The 18,857-nt window shown below is 36.5% G+C and overlaps 1 pseudogene; it reads left to right on the plus strand.

Annotated features, from left to right (window-relative positions):
- Positions 1 to 8,000: 8,000 nt before the first annotated feature.
- LOC104863068 overlaps positions 8,001 to 18,857 on the plus strand; it is a 36,945-nt pseudogene continuing 26,088 nt past the window's right edge.

Consider the following 18,857-nt stretch of genomic DNA (forward strand, 5'->3'; position numbering starts at 1 on the left):
TCTGACTCACCACTCGCATCGTTCCTGATTCCGTTTCCCGTTTCTGGATTCTGCCAAGTCCCTGCTCGGGTGCCACTCACTGAGGTCTCCTTCTAGAGGAGGGGACTCAGGGAGATGACCACAGACACAATGAAAGACCAAAAGCTGATGGCTAATGGTAAAGTTTATTTCTGACACAGGGTGTTATGTACTAGTTTGAAGGCCACACACACAAGCATGATCTCAGTGGTTGGTAATAAACCTCAATCACAAGGAGGCATGGATAAGATAAACAATCAGTCACAAGAAGCGACAAGCAGATACACACTGTTCAAGCTAAGAACATAACATCAAGATAAGAGAACATCTGTTTATGACCAGAAGGGAGTGTAAACTGGGAACAAGAACAAACAAGGAGTTTAGGGTTTTTTTTAGGTCAAGGGACTCGGCTCCAGCAAGTCACCTTCAGGACACCTGTGCCCCGGTGAGAACCAGCATGCCAGGACTCGGGTCAGCACTTTGGCTGTCTGTCCTCTCGTGCCCCAACACAATATATTTACATTCATCACTGGGAATTTTACCTTTACATGATGTATCTTGGTTCTGTTTTTTTCCCCTTTCTGCTGGCCTCCCTTCAACCCCTCTACCCCATCCTATTTGCAAAGGGTTTCCATGTTTCCCTTTTCACATATTTTTTCCTTTCCCCTACCTCTCTCACTTCTCCTACCCCTTTGGACCTTTCCTTCATATTTTACATTATCAATTATGCATTTTGATCCTTATTTACACTTTCAGTTTCTCACACCAAACTATTTGATATTTACACATGTCTTATTAATTTCACTTCAGTATATCCTCAATGTACATCTGTTTAGTTACAAATGTCTCTAATTTATCATGCTTTATGGCTGAGTAGTACTCCACACACACACTTTCTTTATCTACTCTCCAGTTTACAGGCAATTGGGCTGTTTTTAAGCTTTAGCTGTTACAAACTGTGTCGCTATAAACATGGGTGCACATAAACATCACTATGTCTGATTCTTTTCATTCTTTTGGGAAGAGAAACAGTAGAGGAATAGATGGGTAAAATGGGACCTGTAATCCTAGTTATTTTTTAAGTATCTCCATATAGATTTCCACAGGGGTTACACAAGGCTTCCCTCCCACCAGCAATAGAGAAGTGTTCCTTTCTCTCCACAACCGCACCCACATTTGTTATTAGTTGATTTCTTGAGACCATCCACTCTTTCTGGGGTGAGGTAGAATCTAGGTGTTGTTTTCATCTGCTTCTCTCAAATGACCAGTGATGTTGAGCATTTTTTCACATGTTTTTTTGCTGCTTTTACTTCTTTTTCTGAGAAATGTCTATTCATTGCAGATGGCCACTTTTGAATTTGGGTCTTTAAATTTGGGGGGGTCTGATTTTTAAGTTCTTTATATATTATAGATAGTAGACCTTTGTCTGAGGAACAGCTGGTAAAAATTTTTTCCCACCTTATAGTTGTCTCTTAACTCTGTTGATGGTTTCTCTTGCAGTGCAGAAGCTTTTTAATAAGATGAGATCCCAGTGATTGACTCTCTGTGCTAATTCCCATGCTACTTTTGTTTTATTCATAAACTTTTTTCCTTTGCTGATGTCTTTGAGAGTTTTACCTAATTTATCTTCCAGCAAGTTTAGCATTTTGTTTTAATATTTAGATCTTTAATCCACTTTAAATTTAGTTTACTGCATGGTGATAGATATGGATCTAGTTTTAACCTTTGACAGATTGAGATCCAGTTTTTCAAACACCATTTATTGAAGAGGCTATCTTTCCTTCAGTGAGGATGGTTGGCTCCTTTGTCAAAGATGAGGTCACTCAGTATGTCTGCAGTTGTTTCTGTATCTCCTAATATATTCCACTGATCCTCAGGTCTGCTTCTTTTTCTGCTTCAACGCTGTCTTATTGATTTTTTATTGATGTTGTTTTGTTTTGTTTTTGGTACGGGGATTGAACTCAGGACCTTGTGCTTGCAAGGCAGATGGTGGAACTACTAAGCTAAATCCCCAGCCCACTATGCTGATTTTAATCACAGTGGCTTGGTAGTATAATTTCAATTTGGGGATTGTGAAAACCCCTGTCATGTCCCTGTGGCCTAGAATGGCTTTTGCTATTTTAGGTCTCTTCTGGTTTCAAATGAATTTTTGGATTGTTTTCTTAAGTTCTGTGAAATATACTGTTAGGATTTCAATTGAGATTGCATTAAATCTATATAGTAACTTTTGGAAGTGTGGCCAGGGATTCACTATATTTTTTCTTTCTACCCAGGAACAAGGGATGTCTTTCCATTTTCTTATATCCTCTTAGATCTCTTTTTCAGCATGCTGTAGTTTTCAATGTAGAGGCATTTTGTTTCTTTCACTAGATAGATTCCTAGATATTTCATTTTTGGGGGGAGTGCTATTGTGAAAGAAATTGTTTCTTTAATTTCTCTCTCAGTGAGTCTGTTGTTTGTGTACAAGAAGGCTATAGATTTTTGAGTGCTGATCTTTTATCCAGCTACACCACTGAATCTGTCAATTAAGTCTAGAAGTCTTTTGACAGAGTTATTTGGATCTTCTATGTAGAATATCATGTCATCTGCAAATAATGACAGTTTAACTTCTAGTTTTCTATCTTTATTGCTTTTATTTCTTTCTCTTCTCTAATTGCTGAGGCTAATGTTTCCAAAACTATATTGAACAGGAGTGGTGGTAGTGTACATCCTTGTCTTGTACCTGATTTTAGCATGACAGTTTTCAGTTTTTTACCATTTAGTATGAGATTGGCTGTTGGGTTTTCATAGATAGCCTTAATCTAGTTGAGATAAAGACCTTGGATTCCAATTTTCTGTAGGGTTTTTATCACAAATGTGGGTTGAATTTTGTTGAATGCTTTTTCTGCATCTAATGAGATGATCATATGGTTTTTGTCCTTGGCTCTGTTAATAAAGTATATTACATTTATTGATTTAGGTATGTTGAACCATCCTTACATCCCTGGGATAAATTGGTCAGGGTGCATGATCTTCTTGATGACCCTCTGTATTCTGTTTGCCTGTGTATTTTTGAGGATTTTTGCATCTGTGTTCATTAGGGAGATTGGTCTATACTTCTCCTTTTTAATTGGGTCTTTCCCTGGTTTTGGAATCAAAGTAACACTTGCTATAAAAATGAATTTGGGAGTATTGTTTCCCTTTCACTTTCAGTGATGAGTTTAAATAGCAGTGGCATGGGCTGGGGATTTAGCTCAGTGGTTCTGCCACCTGCCTCGCAAGCACAAGGACCCAAGTTCAATCCCCAGTACCAAATAAATAAATAAAAAGTAAATAGTAGTGGCAGTAGTTCCTTTCTAAATGTCTTGCAGAATTCAGCAGTGAAGCCATCAGGATGTGGGCTTTTCCTTGCTGGTAAATTTTTAATTATGTTTTCAATTTAAGTTATTGTAATTGGGGTGTTTAGACGTTTTATATCTTCTTCATTCAACTTTGGTAATTCATATGTGTCTAGCAATCTGTCCATTTCTTCTCTGCTTTCCATTTTGTTAGAGTACAGTTTTTCAAAGTCGGTTTTGAGAATCCTCTCTATTCCTGCTGGATGTGTTGTGACTTCTCCTTTTCATTCTTACTTACATGTACATGAGCCATTTCTTTCTTCTTTTTGATAAGGTTGGCTAAAAGTTAACCGATTTTATTTATTCTTTTAAAAAAAACAACTCTTCAATTCATTGACTGTTTTCTTTGTACCATTTTCTTAGTCTCCACTGCACTGATTTCTTCTCTGATCTTTATAATTTCCTTCCTTGTATGAGCTTTGGGTTTGTCTTGCTCTTCTTTTTCTAGGAGGTTAAGGTTCAGCATTAGGTTGTTTATTTGAGCTCACTCTGTTTTCCTAGTATGGGCATTCACTGCTCTGAATTTCCCTCATAGAACTACTTTCATTGTGTCTTATAGATTCCTGTTTGTTGTATTGGCATTATCATTTAATTGTACTAACTGTCTAATTTCTTCTGTGACCCATTGCTTTTTAAGGATAGTATTATTCAATTTCCATGTGTTTGCAGGATTCTTGCAGTTTCTTATGCTATCAGCCTCCAATTTTATTGCATTATGATCTAATAATATACAAGGGATAACTTCAATTCTTTTGCATTCATTTAAGCATGTACTATGAGCTAGCATGTGGTTCATTTTGGAGAATGACCTGTGTGAACCTAAAAAGAATGTATATTCTGATTTTGTAGGGTGGAATACTCTACACATCTATTAAGTACATTTGTTCAAAAGTTTGTTCAGTTCTATTATTTTGTTTTTGATTTTCTGTCTAGATGATCTATCTGTGACAGAGGAATATTGAGGTATCCCATTACAATTGTATCAGTGTTTATTTGCTTTTTCATTTCCATTAATATTTGTTCTGTGTGGTTGGGAGCTCTAGTATTTGGTACATATATATTTATGATTGTCACCTCTTCTTTTTGGATTGCTCCCTTTAAAAGATGATTGTCACCTCTTCTTTTTGGATTGTTCCCTTTAAAAGAATAGTGACCTTTCTCCCTTTTAATAATTTTTGGTTTGAAATCTGCCTTATCTGCAAATGAAATGCTACCCCTGCTTTTTTTCAGGTTTTTGTTGCATGGAGAGTTGCTTTCCATTCTTTTCCTTTCTTTTTTCTTATTGAGTTTATTGGTACATTTTAGGGATACAGTACAGTTACATTCATTATTGGGATCATGTACCTTTACATGACAGGTCTTGGTTCTCATTTTTTCCCCTTGTCCCTGCCCTCCCTTCACCCCCCACCTCCCCTCCCCATTTACAAACACTTTATTTCCATTTTTTAACTCTCTCATTGTTGGTGGGAGAGCAGACTGGTGCAATCACTATGGATATCAATATGAAGATACCTAAAAGAGCTGGGACTAGAGGTTTCATTTGATCCAACCATCTCTCTGCTGGGTATCTTTCCAAAAGAATTAAAAGAATCATATCACAGTGATATATGTGCACCTATGTGTATAGCAGCACAGTTTGTATTAGCTAAAACTTGGAAAGAGCCCATTTGCCCATCAGTTGGAAACTGGATGAAGAAGATGTGGTTTTTCTATAATATCGAATACTACTCAGCCATAAAGAATGAGAAATTAGATTCATTCATAGGAAAATGGATAGATATGGAGGATATACTCCTAAGTGAAATAAATAAGTCACAAGTGTAAATACCAAATAGTTTCTTTGGTGTGAAAAACTATAATGGTACATAAGATTCTAATGATATGATTGACAATGTGAAATAGGAAGAAAAGGGCTAAAAGTGTAGGGAAAGTGGAAAGGGTAGAGGAAAGGTACTAAGGGAAAAGAAAAAATATGAGAAAATGAAAAAATGGAAATAGGGCCTGGGATTTAGCTCAGTGGTTCCACCACCTGCCTTGCAAGTGCAAGGACCCAAGTTCAATCCCTGGTATCAAAAAAATAAAAAAAAGGAAGATGAAAAATGGAAATAAAGTGTCCATTCTTTCACTTTCCATCTATAAATTTCTTCTTGAATTAAATGTGTTTCTTATATACAGCATAGTGTTGGATTTTGCTTTTTAATCCATTCTGCAAGTCTATTTCTTTTGATTTTTGCATGGAGGCAATTAACATTGATGTTTATAATTGATACACATTGACTCATCTTTGTTATTTCATTTTACTGTTGCTGGCTCTTTTATTTTTTTCCCCCTTTCCTTTTAATTTCTTGCCTTGACTGATGGCTTTGCTCTGTTGGTCTTTGTGGAGCTGTGACCCTCACTGTCTTTTTCTAGGATATTGCTTACTATTGTGTGGAGTGCTAGTTTAGTATTCATGAAGTTTCTCAGGAGTTCTTTGTCATGGAAGCATCTTATTTCCCCATCATTTTTGAAAGAGAGTTTTGCAGGATACATCAGGCTAAGTTGGAGGTTATTTTCCTTTAGGACTTGAATTACAGCACTCCAGGCTGTCCTTGACTTGAGGGTTTGTCTTGAAAAGTCTTCTGTGATTCTGATGTGCTTTCCTTTGTATGTGATTTGTTTCTTTTCTCTAGCTGCTTGTGGGATGTTTTTATTCTGCTGGGTTTCCAAGATCTTGACTATTATATGTCTAGGTGTAGATTTATTTTTTGGTGCAGATTTTTTTTTATCATGGCTAGCTGGGGTTCTATATGCCTCACTTACCTGTATGTCAAATTCTTTTCCTCTGAGAAGTTTTCTGTCATTATTCTGTGAACAGATTGTTTTATGTCATTTCTCCTGCTTTTTCATGGACTCCAGTCAGTCTTGTGTTATTCATCTTTACATCATCTGGCAGCTCTTGGATCAATTTCTCATGGTCCCTTGCTCTTTTCATAGTCACTAACCCTGATCCTGTCTTCAATGTCTGATATTCTTTCTTCATGTTCACTCAATCTGCTGTGAATAATTTCAGTGGAGTTTTTAATCTCCTCCATAGCTGTTTGAATCTGTTTCATGGATGCCATTTCTTTTCTGTATTGGGCATTCATGGTTTTCATTTCTTTTCTCTGCTGAGCATTCATGGCTTCCACCATGGTCCTGAGCTCATCTTTTCTTTTTTTCATCTGTTTCTGTTCTGGAGTCTCTAATGAGGTCTTTCATTCTGTTCACCATTTCTGTAGTTATCTGGGAAACTATTTCTGTTTTGAATTTTTCTAAATCTTTATTCATCTGTTTTGCTACTTCCTGTGCTATCAGTTCAGGGTACCCAGGTGGTTGATTATCAGATTTTTCCACCTCATTTCCTCCAAAATTTGACTTTGGTTAGCTGGAAGTCTGAATTGTGCCTTGCTTAAGTGTTTTTCTCATTTCTAATTTTGTTTTTGGTGCTGTTTTTTTTATCTAATTCCTGGGCTGATATTTCAATATTGCTTATTGTGAGTATTTTTATTAGTTCTGTTTAGAGCCTTTATTGAGTGATTGCTTCTCAGAGATATTTTCCAGGCATTTCTGGTATTTTTAGGCTTTGAGTCTTTAATGACTCTTAGCCAATCTCATTTGTGGTATACCTGGGAGGACAACTATAGATAAATCATGAGACCTTAACCAAATTGCAACAATCAACATTAATAATAGCATCAAATACAGTTTAGAAAATGAAAATTTCTGGTAGCAATGAATCTGTCACCTGTAACCATTTGATCTAGATAAAAGTTGAGGACCAACTCAAAATATATTTGTAGTAAATTACCCTTCAGTATAGCAAATTTACCCTTCTGCAGAGATAAGGATTTAGAAGGGTTGTAGAGGCAGGGATAGAGAGACTAAAAGAGACAATAGGGTTAGAAGTGAGGCTAAAGGACACAGTAAGATGACATGAATTTTTGCAGACTGTTGAAGACAAGAGGAAAAGACAGAATGAAGGAATATAAACAGAACAGAATAAACTAACAGTCATAGGAAAGCTAGAAACTGTATTCACCTTACTATAAGAATAGTGGCAGTTGAGAGAAAGGAAGAGAGAAAAACAATCCAAAATAGGTCAGGAACAGAAACAAAGAGAAAGAAAAATACAGAACAAGAAGGTAGAGAAAGAGAGAAAAAAAAGAAAAAAATATTACATATATATAATTTTTTTAAGAAGGTCTCCTTCAGGATATGTCTCTGTGGTCCTGGTAGATAACTTGGGCAGTAATGTGCAGATCTAAGTCTATTAGTCTAAGCAAGCTAGCTTAGTCAGAGTCAGGCTGATTTCTGGCTGCAAGGCCCAATTTGAGGTCGCTGACTTGTTGCATGATTGAATTCTGCAAAATTCTACTGCAGGATCTAGCTGTCCTTTCCCTAAAGCAAGTACAGGTTTATGTGGAAGGTGCTAATCCCACCAATTTACCAACCATGGTGGCCAAGTGTGTCTTTATTACAGAGGTTTTCTTCACTTTTCCAGTAGGCTTCAATTTTCGTTAAGGAGCCTGAGAGGGGCCCTCTCTCTGTTGTTCACTTCTGCTCTATATTCTGGAGCTCATAACCATGGTGCCTCTGCAATGTGAATTCATACACCATGTGGCCTGCATGGTGAGCAAGCTCCAGGAGTATGACCTGCGCTGTGGGACAGGAGGCTTCAGGTGAATGGCACTGGCATCAGCAGGACAGAGCAAGACTAGCAATATTAAAAGATAATAAATATTTTTAATTGGGACAAGAATAAAGATAACATGAGGGCATCCCAGGAATCCACAAGACCTGACATATTGTAGGCTCATATTGTGTAAATCTTTCATTTATGGAGAGAGACTCAGGGGCCCTTCCTGGAGAAAAGCTATGGGTTCCCCTGGGATTAATTTCAATATGCTCAAGCATCACAGTCATGGTCTATGGGGACCTGGGTACTGACTGAGGTAGAATTGCCCACATGGTACTGACATTTCAGACATCTAGAATTCAAGACTTGTGGGGTCACAGAGGCTTCCACTCAGATTTGAAAAGAAGTCATGTGAAGGCAGGAAAAGTCTACCTAAGAGGTGGCTGCATGAAGCTATAGCAATGAAGAAGAGAACACAGTGGAGACACCAAGAGGTCAGCATGTCAGAAATGTGAGATGTTAGCCTAGGAAAACTACAAGCAACAAGCAGAGCTAGCCCAAGAAAAAGGTTATGTGGCCTGTAACAAGCAAGGTCATAAGAACACAGCTGTTAAAGCCCTTTACAACTAATATTGCACTATTTCCCTGGGAGGCTGTATGTGGTGGTAAAAGATTTAATATTTGTTCTTCTGGGTTTGGATCTTATTTTTGTCTGATTCATTTATATCCCCCCTATTCTCTTCTTTTGCCATTGAATCTTGGGATAAAGTTACCTGATTTTTTATTTTATAGGGCTTCACAACTAATAGTTTGCCTTGAGTCTCAGCAGAGATTTTGACTTGGAATTTTGAGACATCCTGGAATAGCTGAAGCTATTGAGAGTGGATTAGGACATTTTTGGTTACTTGTAGGAAAAGTATTTCATGCCAATGTAATTATGATCTTGTGATTATTTAGAAATTTAGTGTGGTTTAAAGAGATGTGTTTGGGAATCAAATTGAGAAGTGGTTGAAAACTAAAAGTTAAAATGGACTGTAAGCTTGTTTGGCTTAAGAGCCACCTACTGAATTTTTAAGTATACTTTTGGTGTGTCTGGATGGTCATCAAGGTTTTATTTAGAGTGTTATATATGATCCCTGATATCTTTATCTCTGATGCAGTTCTTATGCTTTGCTCCTGGCCACCATAAAATGAGCAGTTTTGCTCTACCTCACCCTTCCATCATGATGCTTGGAGCCAGGCAAGTCTTTTATTTTGCCCTTTATGTTTACTCTGGGTTTCTCATGTAAGACAAACTGCCTTACAGCAAACTGCACCTTCAAACTCTGTGATGTTTCAATGGAATCTGTTACATTTGCTCATAAGCATATCAAAGAAAAGAGGCACAAGCAAAACATGAAGGAAAAGCAGGAGAAAGAGTTCCTCACTACATTACACCTACCGATACTCTCTCAGATAAATGCAGTTGGCATTGGCATTGACAAAATGGTTCAGGAGTTTGGCTCCTAAATGTAATGAGAACTTGGAACAGAGGCTAGAAATTAAACCCATCATGGAAAACATGTTCCAGCACAAGTTACCAGATTGGTCTCTAAGATTATATGGGTATTCCCATACCCAATTGAGTTTCAAAAACTCAGAAGTAAACATAGACATTCAAATTCCAATCATTATGCCTCAACCAAATGTCCTCTTACCTGATCAAGAATATTTAAAGACAGCTGGAGATTTAGCTCAGTGGTTCTGCTGCCTGCCTTGCAAGCACAAGGACTAGAGTTAGATCCCCAGAACCAAAAAATAAAATAAAAAGAATGTTTAAAGAACAATGACTCCTTCACTGATGTTGTTGCTCATATCCATGCCAGGATACCAGTGGTGGTGTGCAGTGAGAAGCAAAGAGATCTCCTTTGTAAAGTGAGTGCAGGAAATGAAAATGCTTATCTGACAACAAAGCACTTATCTGTCCTTGGAAAACTAGAACCAAGGCTTGTTTCTCTGATGATCGAGTTGAGGTATGGCAAGGCTTTGCAGTATAGAATTCCCTGAAGAAGGAGGCCAGCCACCTTGTGTGTTTGCCCTGATGGCCATTTTCTTCATTCAGTGGAGGAAAGAACTTCTTCTGCCTCTTCATCTAGGATCATGGATTAAAGAATTCTTATTAAACAACCTTAAAGACATTGAAAGATTTTGTGATCTGGGAATATACAGATAATGTGGCAGGGACACAAATACAGACAAGGAAGAGGCACAAAAGTAATGCCAGTCAAAAAGGAACAGGTATCATTAATGTGACATAAAACACCAGTCATCAGTACCAGTTGGACAGCTGTGGGTGGAGTTGCTGTGATTCTATGGTTTAGAATTTAATCTGACTGGTTTAGTGATAAGCATCCATGTCAAAGAATCAATATCTTGGGAATAAAAAGATTGGCCCAAAAGGCTCATCACCATTGCAGATCCCTACTCTGTTAAAAAAAAAATGTGGAAAGGCCCTTAAATAATCAACTTGTGTTTTAATACATACTTTTGTTTAAGGACAATATATAAGTATTTTTCTCTTCCATACAAAGTTGGAAAATCCAGTCTTCTAAAGCCTCTGAGTCCAGTTTCATGCATTCCAGAACATTCTAAAGAAGTAGTAAATTATGATCCAGGTATACAAGCAAAAGATGATGAGTTCAGAAACTCAGTTTTTGTTTCAAACGCCTAGTACTACTATCACTTCAACTACAAATACCTGAAAGGCACAGCCACTGTCTCTTAAAGATATGGCAAAATGCTTTGGAAGCCCACCAGCAGAAGAAGTGGGAAATGAGCACATCAGCCTCCATCTAGAAGACTCAAGTTGTATGCAGCACAAGTAGAAAAAGGCAGTAAAACTGAGAAAAAGACAATCAGAAGGGACCGCAAGGTCCTTTGTGCCCATTCAGAATCTGAGAATAGGGTGGAGAGCTTGTAGCCTGTGGCAGTACACATAATTACGAGACAGAGTGCACTTTGGAGTTAGAAGACTTTAGTATTGCTAAAAAATGTGATGGATTTAGTACTTTAGATGAGAAGACCAATGCTGAAGAAAGTGTAGAAGGTACCAGTGAACTAGAAGACTCTGTAAACCATATTGCTTCTTTAATCCAGGGGCAGACATCAGAAATTCTGTTTGATTAGGAGTAGGAAGATGAGGAGGAGGAACCCATACTCACCATTAATTGAAGGAAATTCAAGGATAGCACTGCTAACAAAGATGAGTTAGATGACACCTATACTAAATCTGGGGATAAGGACACCCTTGTCTGAAGAAGGGGATGAATTATTTGACCCTACCAAGCACAAAGACTTGAAAGAATGTGGAAAACATGTAGATAGAGCTTTACTTGTAGAACTTAATAAAATAAACCTTAAAGAGGAAACTGTACAGGAGGAAAATTCACCCATAGATCAGCATAATATCATCTATGAATTTGGTAAATTTATCTTCACTAAGGGCACAGTAGTATGCAATTTATATAAATGAGAAGGCCACCTAAAAGGAACTGTCCTGAAGACTTCAAAAGAATCCAGTTAGAACCTTTGCTACCACTAACACCCAAGATTTCATATATCTTAGATTAAGTTTGCATCCAGTGTCACAAGGACTTTTCTCCAAACACTACACAAGAGCAGGCTTGTGAACATACTTGACAAAACCTAGAAAGTTTCATAAAACAAGACTTTCCAGGAACTAAATTTACCTTGTTTGGCTTCTCCAAAAACATATTTGGATTCAAACAGAATGAGTGACCTTGACATCTGTATGGCAATTAATGGACTTGAAACTGCTAAGGGGTTAGACTGTGTAAGAACTATTAAAGAACTGACAAGAGTCCTCAGAAAACCTTCAGGTTCAAGAAGCACCTTATCTACTACAACAGCACAGGTATCAGTTGTGCAATTCTTCCATATGAGAAGTTGTCTGGAAGTGGATATCAGTTTTTATAACACATTGGCCCTTCATAACACACGATATCTGTCTGCTTATTCAGCCATTGATCCCAGAGTGAAATATTTGTTATACTATGAAAGTATTTACAAAATTGTATAATATTGGTAATGTGTCCAGAAGCAGCCTATTGTCATATGCATACACTCTCTTGTGCTGTATTTCCTGCAGCAGCAGACCCCACTGTCCTTCCTATCCTCCAAGAGATATACAAAGGTGAAAAGATACCTGAAATATTTGTTGATGGCTGGAATTTTTTTTCTTATCAAATAGATGAACTGCCTACCAGTTGGCCAGAATAAGGGAAAAATACAGAATCTGTTGGGCAGCTATGGCTGGGAATTCTTCTTTTCTACACAGAGGAATTTGACTTTAAAGAACATGTTATTGGCATCAGGAGAAAAAGTCTGCTTGCAAATTTTAAGAAACAATAAACTTCAAAATGCATTGTTATTGAAGATCCCTTTGATTTGAATTAATAACTTGGAGCTGGATTATCAAGGAAAATGACAAATTTCATAATGAAAGCCTTTATGAATGGTAGAAGAGTATTTGGAATTCCATTCAAAGGATTTCTAAAAGGCTACCCCTCAAAAATGTAATAAAATTTTGATCCAGATGTACTAACTGAAGGAGAGCTGTTCCCAAATGATAGACGCTGTCAAATTTGTGGGAAAATTGGACACTTCATGAAGGACTGTCCTATGAGGAGAAAAGTCAGGAGATGGAAAAATCAGAAAGCATGCATCAAAGATACCCTGAGAGAGGGCAGGGACAAGGGAAAAAATGAGAACCAAGACCTGTCATGTAAAGGTATAAGATCCCAATAATGAATGTAACTGTACTGTATACCTAAAATTTACCAATAAACTCAATGAGGAAAAAAAAAGATACCCTGAGAACAAAGACAGAAAAAGCAAAGAGGAGAAAGGAATTCAAAACGAGTATGCAGAAAGAGAGATAACAGCAAAAGAAGGTAAGTCTGTGCCATGTGCAACTCAGAAAGCCAAGACTGTGAGGGCAGCTGTTGACCTGGAAAAGGAGAAGATTCTCAATCCACCCAAGGGAAAATGGAAGAGGGAGGACAATAAAGACTTAAGAAAAAAGCACTGTTTTGTTTGTGGAAGAGAATGTCCACCACTTAAAGGCTCTCCTGTAGCTTTCCCAGTAAATAGGCTGGCGGGGGGTCTCAATGAAGAGGACCCCACAGGAGCCCTGAGGGAAGGAAGACACAGCACTCTAAATGGTTCTCAGGTGTCCTCGTTCACTTGGAAATTAGGTTCATTTCACAGAACATAGCAGCATAGACCTTCAACTTCACATTCTAGGTAAAAGTCAGATTTTTTTTAATATAATGAAATTGTTAATGAGGAAAAAATTTTAATCTAGTTTTATCTACCACCAATCCCCCAGATGTATGGATTTTAATAGAAAGCCATGATATATGTATTTAAGCCAAGTTAAAGGGGGAAAAAATGTAACTGTGGGCTAGTGTTCAATGAATACAGCTTCATGGTTTTTAACTCTTCCAAAGCATACTAAAAATGGTGTGCTGATAAACTCCAAGCACATTAACTCCTTTTTTTTTTTCCTACAAATCCCCTTTTTGTTTTGAAGAGGGAAATTATATTTATTGTTGTTTATTGAATTCTTGTGTGGAAGGCTACTACTGCTGTACTTAGTATTTATTTTATCCCTCTTTGTAGAAGTGAACTCTTGAACTGAGTCCTCTTCGTAAGCCCTAGGTGGATGCTCATGTGCAGTGCCACTGACGGGTCTCTGCGTGTTTCCTGGTAACTTTAAGTAAATCAACACAGAACTACTATGCTCCAAAAACAAGTGGCCCTGTTTGCCTGTTAAAGCGATTTAAAAGACAAAAAAACAAAAACAAAAACTTTTTACTTTTTATGAAGTTCAGAAATTAAGGTGGAGAACTTTTTTAAAAAACCCTGAGATCAGAGTCTCGCAGTCAATCACGAGAGTGTCTTGCTCTCCTTGGTCGGCCGAGAACCCTCACGGAGCTGTTTCTCTAACTTCACAGGCTTTTCCAAAGAACTACTTCAAAACTATGCCTCACTTTATCATTCTGAAATAAAATCAAAATTTTAACTTGCAAAAAAATTTTTTAAAGAGAGCCAAAATAAAACTTCAGTGATTTTGTAATTTTGCAATCAAAACAAATGTCCTTCTTTAAAATTTTGCACTTCACTTGGACATTTATAAATCATTCGAGACTGAGGCTTTTTAGAGGAAAAGTCATGTAAAGCTGAAATTTTGAAAGTGAAGAGAGAGAAGTTTTGTGGGTTTAATGAATGATTGCTTTATATATCTTTCATGGAAAAAATTATTTTACAGTCACAGTTAATATGGGTGGAACCTGAAAAAATTACATGTTGTAAATAGTATTGATGGGAATGGGCAAATTCCTATTGGCTAAAAATAGGGTAGGTCATTAGTTTTACTTGTAAATTAAATTAAGTTTTATGAAACAGTTATGTTCATTCTCAAAGTAGATGTAGCCAGAGAGAAAGGTGTTCCTGTCCTTGAGATACTCAGAAAAGGAAGCATGTTCTGCAGCACTCACTGCATTCTGCTGGCAACATAAACACTAAAATCTATGTGCACCTAACGACAGTATTTAGATGCAGTCACATGTGGACTTTTCAGTGAGCCATTGGAAGGGCTTAGGACAAATTTATGTCAAAAATAAAAAGAGCAAGTAAAAATTGAATTTGAGATCAGTCAAGGACCTGTATCTGCATGCATACCAGCATTTCTAAGTATTTCAAGCCTCTTGGCTTCCCCTGCTAACTTGAAGTCTGAATCAGTGTGCCTCATAAATCACGTAGCCTGCTCCACCAGCATGGAAAACCAGGCTGGGAAGATGGAAAGTTACTTCCTGATGACTTGTATACATCAGCTACAGTAACAGTCACCACAGGGATTAATTAGATTGGTCTGCCTCTTCCTTCCATTTACCAGGAGCTTGGTGACCTCTGTTGGTTGTGTAAATGTAACACAGGGAATATCAGCTACCCTGGATTAGTAAATTCCTGGGAGGAAAAAGCTGCATGAAATTTTCATCAGCTGTGTTTACTGGCTTATTCAAACAGAAAGTCTGTGCCTGGGAACTTGAGTTCTAGAGTTATTGGTGCTCATTCCTATTTCTTTTCATGTTTACTGCTACTCATGATGTTATATTTTGACTTGGAAAGAGAAGGAAATAAGACTCAAATAGATAAAATTAAAGATAAAAATGAGACATTATAACCAATACTAGAGAAATACAAGGATGATCAAGCATTATGAAAATCTATATCTATCAAACTGGAATACATAGAAGAAATAGATACTATTCTGGACACATGGATTAATAATGAAGCAAAATTAAGGCAAACTGATGCCAAATACCTAAATAAAATCAGTAACAAATAATGAAACTGAATCAGTTATAATAGTCTTCCAGGACAGTAAAGCACAAGACAAATAGGCTTCACTACTGAATATTAATGAACTGTTAAAGAGGAAATAAGACAAACTTTTCTCAGGCTATCCCCCGCTACCAAATAAAAACCAGAAAGGGATGAAACACTTTCAAGCTCATTCTGTAAGGCTAGCATTAATTGCCCTGTAACCAAAACCAGACATGGAAGGAGAAAAAAAATTAGAGAGAGACCAATATCCCTGGTAGATATAAATGCAAAAAAGGCACTAGAAAAGTCAACTTAATAAAAAACAAGATCAAGCAGAGTTAACCCCAGGGATGAAAGGATAGATTAACAGACACAGGTCAATAAAAGTGAAGTATCATATTCATGTCAGCAGGATGAAGGATTAAAATCATAGGTAAGTCTCAGAAAACTCAGCATCCTTTCATGTTAGAAGTCCTGAGAAAATTAGGTGTAAAAGGGTCACACCTGAACAAAAATGGCTGTTACCAAACCATAGCCAGCCTTGCACTGAGTGGAGAAAACCAGAAAGCATTTCCTCTAAGATTAGAAAGAAGACAAAGTTGTCCACAATCACCTCAAACAATTAAAAATATGTAGTTATTCTGGAAAGACAAATCTCATACATCTAAATAAACAAGAAAAAAATTCTATTTTTTACACAGGATTTAAAGTTTTTAAAGATTTAAGTGGTATCATATATATAGTCAAATAACTTTTGTGTCCATGCCAAAAGGTTCTTGTAAACACAAGCAACTTTAAAGTTTATATTTCCCAGTATAAAGGCAAGCATTCAAAGTTTTCTAATATACAGCACAGTTCTTGATAGTTGAAATCTAAAAAACATTGCCTGAATATAAATTAATCTTACCTTTTTCCCCAGAACATGCATAATGTAGATATGTATCCACATATGTTGACACAAATTTTCTATGTATGTCTATCCTGCATATATTACTGAAATAAATCCCACTCATACAGTTATCTGAGCTACATATTACTGAATAACATATCTTGTACTCCTCAAATGATTCCAAATACCACTGAATAAATTCTGATTTTAAGCCTTAACAAGGCTGTTCCTATTGAGAAATATATATTTTTTTCAAGTTATAGTTATTTTTAGGACTCTTAACACAAAAAAGGCAATTTAAAAATTTTCTAGAATTTTAGCTTGGTTTAATTAAAATAAGTGTACTTGCAGCCATTAATTTCTTAACCATAATAAAAGAAAGTATAAAATAAACAATAGAGTAAAACAGAATAAATCTATTCATGCTTAACCAATTGTCAGATTTAATAAACTCATCAATGAATAAAAATCAGAAGGAATAGATAGAATCTAAACAGAAAATAACTATGAAAGACAAATCTGACATTACATAAAATTCCTCCAATTTTTATCCTTTTAAAAAGTGCTGTCACTAGTACAGCCCAGTGATGTCCCATTTAGGGACTTGGTACTTGCACAGAACATATCTTCCTCATTTTCAATCCCTTTATTCCCCTCTTTGTTTACACATCTTTCCTCCAATCCCCTCACCACCTCCTAGGGTCTATCCTCAAGGTTCTCATCATCTCTCCTTTATCTGATTAATTAATATTTTAAGTCACTCATATAAGAGAAACCATGAGATAATTAACTTTCTGAGTCTGGTTTATTTTGGTTAGCATGATGGTCCATGTTCATACATTTTCCTACTAACTACATGGTTTCAGTCTGATTTATGGCTAAAAAATATAACATTGTGTATGTACACCCTTATTTTCTTTAGCCATTCATATGTTCACAGAAATATAGGCTGTTTCTAGAGCTTATCCATTGTGAATTGTGCTGCTCTAAGCATGGATATGCAAGTAGTACCAGTATAGTATGACATCTTTTATCTTTGAGGAATATATCCAGAGACTTACAGTTGGGTCAGATGGCTTCTGTATTTTTTAGTTTTTTATAACAATCTCCATACTGATTTCCACATTGGCTGCACCAACTTACATTTTACCAACAATGTAGAAGGGTTTATTTCTCCAAGATATCCTTGCCATGATTCATTATCTTCTATGCTCTTGATGATACATTCTGACTTCAATAAGATGTACTCAAAGTAATTTTGACTTACATTATCCTAATAGCCAGTGTGTTACTGTCTTCATTTCTGAGACACAATTTGTAGTGGTTTTAGTCCATAGTCATTTGGCCCTAAAGTAGGGTAGCCTAAGACAAGAGCATAGCAGAGGAGAAACAACTCATGGCACATGGTAGAGAAGCAGAAAAAGAGAGAGTGAAGGGAGAAGGGAAGAAATAAGCCTTTCTAGGCCATGTCCCCAGAGAACTACCTCCGAAAAGCAGGTCAGGTATAGACTCATCAGTGTATTAACCCATTTATGTTACCATGGATACATGATCCAGTCACCTCCTAAAAGAACCACCTCTTAGCACATGAGGCTTTGGGGGACATCCAGGTATAAACCATACCAACCAAAAATGTTGAAGCTTTTTTCATATAGTTATTGGCCACTTTTACTTCATCTTTTGAAAACTGTCTCTTCAATTTAATTGCCCTTTTTTGTGTGGGTCAATTGTATTGTGAGGGTTCATTTTTCCCATCTTTACATATTTGAGATATTAATTCTTTATCAGGGGAGTGGTTAGCAAAAACATTCTCTTATTATTTATGTTGAATCTTCACTCTCTTGGTTGATTCTTTTACTGTGTAGGAGCTTTTTAATTAGTATAATTCCATTTGTTGATTTCTTAATATTTCCTGTTCTATCAGAGTTTTAATCAGGCAGTTTTTGTGCCTGTGGCTACATTAGTTTCCCCTATTTTATCTTCCATTAGTTTCAAAGTTTCTGTTTTTATGTCTGGTCTTTGATCCTTTGATTTTTAAATAGTTATATAATATTAATCTTCTGCAAATGGATATCCAGTTTGTTGGCTAACATGTTTTGGCCGATTTGTCAAAAATCAAATGGCTATAGGTGCATAGCGTTAGTTCCGCGTCCTCTATTATATTCCATTGCTATTTTTGCATCAATATCATATTGTTATTTTTACTCTAGCTTTGTGTATAACTTGCATTGTTGTATTTGGTCCTTCTAGCTTTGCTCTTTTTGTTCAGAATTGCTTTGGCTATTTGACTTTTTTCTGATTCCATACAAATTTTAATTACTTTTCATTATGTGAAGAATGTTTTTGATATTTTAATAGAGATTGCTTTCAATTTGTAAATTGCTTTCATTAGTATTGCCATCTTCAAGATTTTTTTTTTAATTGAAGAACAAAGGGTGTCTTTCCAATTTCTAACGTCCTTCAGGGTTGTATAACTTTCACTATAAAGGTCTTGCACCTCCTTGGTTAGGCTGATTTCTAGGCTTTT

The sequence above is a fragment of the Fukomys damarensis genome, unplaced genomic scaffold, assembly GCF_012274545.1.
Source record: "Fukomys damarensis isolate Sample0158 unplaced genomic scaffold, DMR_v1.0_HiC HiC_scaffold_37, whole genome shotgun sequence".
Taxonomy (NCBI): domain Eukaryota; kingdom Metazoa; phylum Chordata; class Mammalia; order Rodentia; family Bathyergidae; genus Fukomys; species Fukomys damarensis.